Genomic DNA, 8,563 nt, shown 5'->3' on the forward strand with positions numbered 1-8,563 from the left:
TTTCCCGTCCAAAAAATGAGTTAAGAATTTTTACTTTAAAAATTCACTGTATTGTAGGTTCTTTACTTTTATAATGGCTCGTATCAATCACATAAATTTCCACAAATGTCATTCTAGCAAATGACTTACCTGTAAAGTTAGCAAACTGCCTTTTAATATCACAGCCACTAAACAACTCCCCTATTGAAAAACATATAATTGCATTTATCTTATCACTTGTAACGCATGAAATCTTAAATATGTTGGACAAACCAAAAATAGTCTTAATATTAGAATTAACAACCACAGAGCACACATTAAAAAATTCGCAACTACTAATTTTAACTCACTTAATACAGCTGAATTAGAACATTTTCAAATACATGATTTCAAAAAAATTAATATTCAAATTTTGGATATTGTGCCTGAATACAAAGATAGATTATTTCAAGAGTCACTCTACATGCTTAAATTAAAAATACTTTACCCTTATGGACTCAATACATTCAACCCAAACATTAAACTAAATTCTGAAATTCCAACTTACAGCCATTTTAAATTATTCAGTAAAAAAACATTACGAGGAACCAGAGCAGGTAATAAACAAAAAAATAAATTTTTTTCAACAATAGATACAAAAAAGTTAAACGATAATAATTACTTTCTTACGATTAATAATTACTTTCTTACTGATAATTTCACTAAAAATATAATTACTTGGTTGCATACTTGTAAACACAATTTCTTAAAATTACTTTTAAAATTTGTTAAACAGCATTTTACATGGCACAATATTATCAAAGACCTTATTATTGACTTTTGCAATTATAAATTCTCTACAAATAACAAATACAATAAATATTATTGCAAAATCAATTTCCTTCATCCAAACAATGATCATATTCAGTTTAGCAAAATTTTCAGAAATAGTCAACAACTTTTTCCAACTACTAAAGTACAAATCTCACCAGCTCCTCAAGTATCAAATACCTCTTAGTAAACTGCTAATTAACCACCATGAATTAGCTTCTACAGCCCATGATACTGCAAAGAGCTTCAATACAAAGATTACCTAGATAAATTTCATAAACATATTACAGGCAATTTAGCAATAGTTCAAAACGAACTTTTAAAAAATTTAATGGAAAAAGGTACCAAATTTAGACCAGTACTAAAAATTAACAAACATCACACATTTAAAAGTTTCGTAAAAAATCTAGACGAATTTATAGTTAAAACTAGTTACAAATTAAATATTCCAAATTCTACCTTTATGGCTTGGAAACATGAAGTTTTAGAAGAATTCAAGCAAAGAATTCGAAGGATTGAATTTAAATGCGATTTACCGCGAAAAATTCTCATTCCTCTATTACAAGATTTGAAACAAAAGTTCGTAATAACCAAAATTGACAAAACCAATAATAATTTTAGCATAATATGAAAATATTTTTATGTCTCATTAATTAATACTGAACTGAATAATGCCATTACTTACAAACTCACCAATATACAAGAAATGTTACTGCAAAAAAGCTAAAAGCATTTCATAAGAAACTGCAAATTTCACAACCATCTAACTACAATAGATTAGCAAATCTATATACTCTCCCAAAATTTCATAAATCACCACGCAAATTTTAGATTTATTGCTAATGGTACAAATAATTATAAAAAGAATATAGATTATATATTTGCAATTAAACTTAAAAAAATCTGTAATTTAATCCAACAACTCGTTAACAAACTGCACAACTATAGTTGGATTATTTACAATAATGCTCCAGTTCTCAGCAGATTTAAAAGTTTAGAAACCAAGAACATTAACTGCTATGACTTTGAAAACCTTTATACTTCTCTACCATTAGAAGAAATTTTTACTAGTTTAATGCAACTCCCACAAGTTTTTCCTGACATACTTGACATCCTTTGTATTGAAAGATGGAATACTTATCTGAATTGTGCATTATTTAATAACTACATTAAATTCAATAATAAAATCTTTCAGCAAGTGAAAGGAATTCCTATGGGAGCAAACAGTTCTACACAATTATGTAACCTATATCTTTTTACTTATGATTATCAATTCCAACTAAGTTTAGATAAGAATGAATTAAAGCTATTTGCACATACATTTAGATACATAGATGATGTTATAACTTTCAATAATAATTCTGCTTTTGAGCAATTCAAAATTTACCCAAATAGTTTAACACTTAATAAAACGAATACGAATCAAGATACTATTGAATTCCTAGACCTGCTAATTATTAAACACATCAAAATTAAATTATATGATAAAAGAAGGAATTTCCATTTTCATACTATTAAGCTAATTAATTGGAACTCTAATATCTCTAGAAAAGTAATAGAAAACACGTTTCATAACCAAATAATCAGAATAAAAAATATATGTATTGAAATAGAAGATTTAAAGGAAGAAATAATAAAGCTAATTAATGTTCAAGTTGATAACCAAGTACCACCAAAATTTATTAATTTATATATTAAAAAGGCAGGCATTAACTTTACTTTATAATTTTTTGGCTCTTTATGGTATAATAACATTACTTTAAACCTTAGCTGGAGGGTAATGGAGGATATAGAAGAGTAAAGGAATTATCTTGTAAATTTTTACTGTAAACAAATTTGTAAATATGTATATTTAATCAATACTGGATTCTTTCCTTTTACTAATAAAAGGCCAACTCTTTTCAAAAGTCTCAATTATAAGATTTTAATCTTCTTCTAATTTTCCATACTTTAGCCAGTATTTAGTAAAGTTTTGATATACCAGTTGGAATCAAGTTTATTAAAACTTTCAATAATTTCTTTCTTTAAATTTAGCTTTTAATAAACATTTTTTAAGGAATTCAATTTAATAAATAAAAAATTTTTAGAAATTCATTTCAAAATTTAAATTTTACTTAAAAAATTTGGGAAATTTTTTTTAAGACATTTTGAAATTTTTTTAAATTTAAATTTTACTTTAAAACATTTTTAAATTTTAAACATTTTAGTTTTACTTAATTACTCTTTAATTATTACTTTTTAATTTGCAATTTTCACTAAAAAATAATTTTTCACTTTTATTTTATTATTACTGTTTACACTTTTATTTTAGTATTACAGTTTTTATTTGCATTATTTACACAATTTTACAAAACACATTTAACTTTACAAACAGTTTACATTTATTAATTCACAATAACCACTTAACTCTACTTTACTTCAATTAGAGTACTTTCTTTTATGATTTTTGCAGAGCAAACTTACATCTCTTGATTGGCTCAGCTACTAAACTCCCTACCATAAATAGTTGGTCAGTTAAAATTAAAACTTGAATTACATACTTTTAGGATATTCTTTGATTTTTTATAGATTTATTTAAATATTTTAATATTAAAGTTTACAAAATTTTTAATAAAACAATGATTTCAGCTTGGCACTCAACTTACATAAGCGCCATCTATATGATTTGCAGAACACACATCACTCAGGAAATACTTTTACAGACCCCTAGCGCTATATGGTAGGTAAGTTAGAATTAAAACTTACTATTTACTTGCTTTTAAGTATTTTTTATGTGGTATTTAAGTATTTTCTAGATATGTAATTATATTTTTTAGTATTTATTTGTTTTTTTATAAATTATGAATTAGTTCTTTTTAGTTTCTTATTGGTTTATATAAATTATGTCTAGTTCCTTTTTAGTTTCTTTTTGATTGATATGCATATTCGTATCGGGGAGGTTTCTGTAGACAAGGGTTTCTAAAATGCATTGGTTTCTAAATTAATTTTTCTGAAAAATTTAATTAAAAAAATTTTTTTTAATTAATTTAATACTAGACTTTACATTGCTTAATTCTCAAAATACTTCATTATTGGTATTTTCCTTTTAGACCTTTATTTTAATTGCTAATTTATTAAGGTACCACTTTAATGGTATTTCTTTTTGGACATTCTTCACTATGTATTTACTTCTGGTTTTGACTTTTACCCTTGCTTGCATGAATGACGAAACACGAATTGAATGATTGTAGAGTTAGGTTTGGAGGCAACTTCCCCTTGATAAGTCTGTTTCCTGCCTGCTCAACAGTCATTCACTTATGCATTTAAAAAAAAAAAAAAAAAAAGATTAATTTTAATTTGCTAAATTGGTGAATTTATTTTCATGGTTTGGTTTTGCACTTGATTTACTTATGCTATCTGAATTTAAATGATATTGTCGATTAGTTCGAAAATTAAATTTATATGTTTGCACATATTTTATTTATTTTAACTTTAAATTTGCTTTTTAAGTATATACATGTTTGTTAAAATTTATATAAATATATGTAATGTATTTCGGAGTAGGAATTTTGATGTCGTAGAAGTGTTGATCCATAATGGCTAGGAAGTTGAAGGCGAATGCAGATTAAATCTTCAGTTTTATTTTCAGCAACATTTTGCGGCTACACACAAGTCGGCACATTAAATGTACATGTTTCCAAAGGGCTTACATTTTTGATAACTTTGTAGCAAGAAAACAGCAGCAGACAGACAGCAGTCTAGCTAGGCCAAAGCGTGGAAACCAAGTGCGTTATGTTCAGGATGAAATCTCAAGAGAGTTAGTTTTGGTTCTCAAAGCATTTTGATTGGACAGTTAATATTGCTCTAAAATTACTATTGGCTGGTTGAGTTTTAGTTCCATTTACATCATCATAATTACGTAAGAACGCAGTGCAGAGAGGGGTTACTATTTTTAGAATAGAAAAAGGAAATTAGTTTACGTTGCTAATTTAATCTTTAACATATTCTTTATTTTTCTTACACACACATATATATAAGTTTGACATTTTAAAAGAAATTCTGCAGCTTTTTAAAATTGATATTCTTTTCAGTTGCGTTTTCATTTTATTTAACCATAAAGATTTCTATTATCATCTGGCGAAAGTAGATGTTACTTTTTGTTTATCAGAAGAGACGAAATATTTGTATGACTTTTTTGTTTTGACTTTTTCATTAATAAAACCCAGTTTGAGGTAATTGATCGTAATCTGTAGTAAACACAGTTTCCAGAATTAATTCCAGAAGTTTAAGTTAATTTTCTCTTCTTGTCCTATATGAAAATATGGGTGAAAGACAGTTGGTGCATGCTTTAAACAGAAATCAAATATCACCATAAAACATTTTTTAAACATCATTAGAGTAAATTATAGAACATAATTATGTATATTGGACTTTTCGAATTTGCATCTAATGTTACGATCTCATAATGCACTGGAGCACTAGTTACTTTTGATTCGTAAATTCACATATGCATGACAACCAAATGGGGAAAAAAAAAAAAAAAAAAAAAAAAAAAAACAGTTGTAAGCAAATTTGTGTAAAAGCAAGCCTACACTGACAATTTTTAACTCTCAAAAGTTCTTTCTAACTTTCATGTAGCCCCTGTTTCCCAACGTGGGTCCCACGCCCCACAAGGGTCAATGCGACTGTTAAGGGGGGCAATTCGAAAATGGACTCATGCAGAGAAAGCTGTACTGGGAAAAGCCGTACTATAGGGGAGAATTTAATCAAGACTGTTCTAGAAAAAGATGACAAAGACGTTAAGTTTATGCCTCTAAATAACAATACTGTTTGCAGAAGATAGATTAAATGAGTGAGGATATTGAAATACAACTTGTTGATAAGCTGAAAACAAGAAAAGTTTCGGTGCAAATGGATGAACCAACTTTGAGAGACAGTGAGGCCGCACTTGTTACTTGTGTAAGATATATTCATAAAGGGGATTTTGCCGAAGAAATGTTATGTAAATCATTAGAAAGCACCACTACCTCCAAAGATATTTATAGCTAAAAAATATAATACATCTTGTACTGCAGATGGTGCTCCTAATATGATAGTTGAAAAATAAAGGAAAGCACGGAATAAGGAAAAGGGTTGCTTAAAATTGATAAAAGATGAGAATCCAGAAAGGCTTCTTGTGCATTGTGTTATTCGTAGAGAAAACCTGGTAGCTAAAACCAGTTCGCCTGTTCTAAATGAAGTACTAAATTTAGTCATAAAGTGTATCAATGCTATTAAAGCTAGGGCCAAATGTGAACGTCTTTTCAAGTTATTTTATGAAGAACAAAATGAAGACTATATGAGACTTTTACTTCACACTGAAGTAAGAAGGCTGTCGAAAGGGAACTGCTTGGAAAGATTTATGGAATTATTTGATACTCTTAGTTATTTTTTAAGCGACAAACCTGAAATGAAAAATCCGTTAACGGAGGATAACAAGGCAATTGTGAGTTATTTAACTGATATCTTTGAAAAATTAAATATATTAAATAAACAACTTCAAGGGGCAAATAAAACTTATGATGCAAAAGGAAGATATTTGGTTTCATTATCTTTGTTGAATTATGTCAGGCATATACTATTTACCACAAAAAGTTTGAAAAGTCTCATTGGCTCCAAAAATGTCACGCGACTACCGCTATACTTGTTATTGTCGATCATCTGAAAATTTTATCGGCTGATTTAAAAGATTTTATAACTTAAAACAAATTGATTTTCCAACTTGGATGATGCAGCCAATGCTAGTGGATTTGGCTGACATTTCAAATATGCAGTAAAAAGAAGAACTCGCAGAAATGCAAAATGATGAGTGAATTAAAACTTTATTTAATATAAAAGGAGCGATGACATAGCTTTGTGAGGAAACCAGAATAACGTATCCAAATGCAACAAAATTTGCAACAGAACTATTGTTACCGTTTCCATCTTCATATTTTACTGAATGCGGATTTAGTGCCATAAATGGTTTCCTGCTATTAAAAGAAAAAAAAAAAAAAAAAAAGTTGGATATAATGAAACCGGGAGACTTGAGACTCAAGTTATCTAAATTGGAATCTGACATAAAAATTCTTTGCAGCAAGTATCAAGCGCAAGGAACTCGCTAAATTTAAAAAATAAAAATTACTAATACTTAAAATAAAAAACTTTCACTACAATGAGTTTTTTCTTGAATTTCAGTTCTCCATGTTTTAAAAGTTCACTTACTGTGTTTGCTCATAAAATTTCGTAGTCATTTCTTACTAATAGCTATCATTCAAGTTTCTTTCGTGAAAATTTCAGTTTTTAAATATTAAAAATTATGTATGTGCTAGGGGGAGCTTAAAAGTTTTAGAGAGGATTATGTGGGGCATAGCACAAAAAAGGTTGGGACACACTGATCTAGACTTTTTATGTGATTTAACTGTAACTTTCTAATTTTCAAAATGAAACTGTCAGGAGTGGGGTTCGAACCCACGCTCTCTTTCGAGAACCAGAGCTTAAATCTGGCGCCTTAGACCGCTCGGCCATCCTGACAACAATATACTCTAAAGAACTATCGAAGTAAACCCAAAACTGTAGTGCTGCCATCTTTAGGTTGAATTTAAAACCATAAAATAAGTAGCAAATTGTGTTTTATGTAGAATCCTAACATTATATTTGTGTATGTATACAAAATATACATCCGAAATTATCTCATCTAACGGGATCGTAGCCAGCTCCGAACGTGTTAGAGGGAAAGTGTTTTTCTTCGTTTAATTCCTTGAACTTCAGTCACGCAGGGTAAACTGCATTCAGATTCTAACTTCTGTGAAAAATTAAAAATAATTTAATTTGGTATTTTTATAACATTGCTAATAATAAAATATTAATCGCTTGGGGTATAAGAGTGTTTTCTTCATTCCTATGATATCCACGATATCGTTCTTATAATATTGTAAATGAAAATTCTATTATTGGCACAAGTAAACATATTTTACAATTCAAGTAACAGACGAATTTCGTTTACACTAATAAATTCTGTCCACATACAATATGTAGCAAAATTATAAATTAAAAGCACTAATAAATCCTAATTGAATAAGGTATTTCTTAATTTTAAATGATTTCGTTAAAATTTTATAAATACGTTGAAATTTTTGACCAAGATGGATATACTTCGAGCATGAGCAAAAAGCTTTCATTTGAAATTTTCGTCAAGTTGTGCTGCCATCTACCGGCGCTATGGTAAATGCAAAATGTAAAATGTAAGGTAATTTTAACACCCTTATATTTTTCAAAAGACTAGTTTTTTTTAAACCACTTTATAACATTCTTTTAAATACCCGGAAAATTATTTTCCTGTGAGCATTCTTTATTTCCTCCATGAAATAAAATGATCGAAATGTTCGAACAACAGCAAAAGTGAAAGACAAATTTATATTGCTTTTGCAATAAATAGTAATTAATTAAATTACGGATTTAAAACTAAATTAATGCTGTTAAATGATTCATACAGTCAATAATCAAGAATATAAATTAAATGTAAAATTTGAAAATACATTTTTCTTCTAATAACAATTAAACATTCCGAACATTGTTAGCATTTTGATGATGAATAAGGATGGCATGATCGTATGTATTGGTGGCCAGAGTAGATAGCAGAATAGCCAAAATATTTTCTATGCCGAGAACGCCCTCTTGCATCACGCCACAAAATTAACATTTAGGATTTCTCAAACTACACAACGACACATCACTAAAATAACACCGCAAACCAACGATAGGGCAAAACAACGAC

General features: G+C 28.3%; 1 non-coding gene across 1 annotated transcript; it reads right to left on the bottom strand.

Moving 5' to 3' along the window:
- Positions 1 to 7,236: 7,236 nt before the first annotated feature.
- TRNAL-UAA (transfer RNA leucine (anticodon UAA)) lies at positions 7,237 to 7,320 on the bottom strand. The gene has a single exon. It is a non-coding gene; the product is annotated as a tRNA-Leu (tRNA).
- Between the last annotated feature and the right edge of the window lie 1,243 nt (positions 7,321 to 8,563).

Source organism: Stegodyphus dumicola, chromosome 2, assembly GCF_044657685.1.
Source record: "Stegodyphus dumicola isolate Sdum_Otavi_A_Nest chromosome 2, ASM4465768v1".
In the NCBI taxonomy this organism is placed as follows: domain Eukaryota; kingdom Metazoa; phylum Arthropoda; class Arachnida; order Araneae; family Eresidae; genus Stegodyphus; species Stegodyphus dumicola.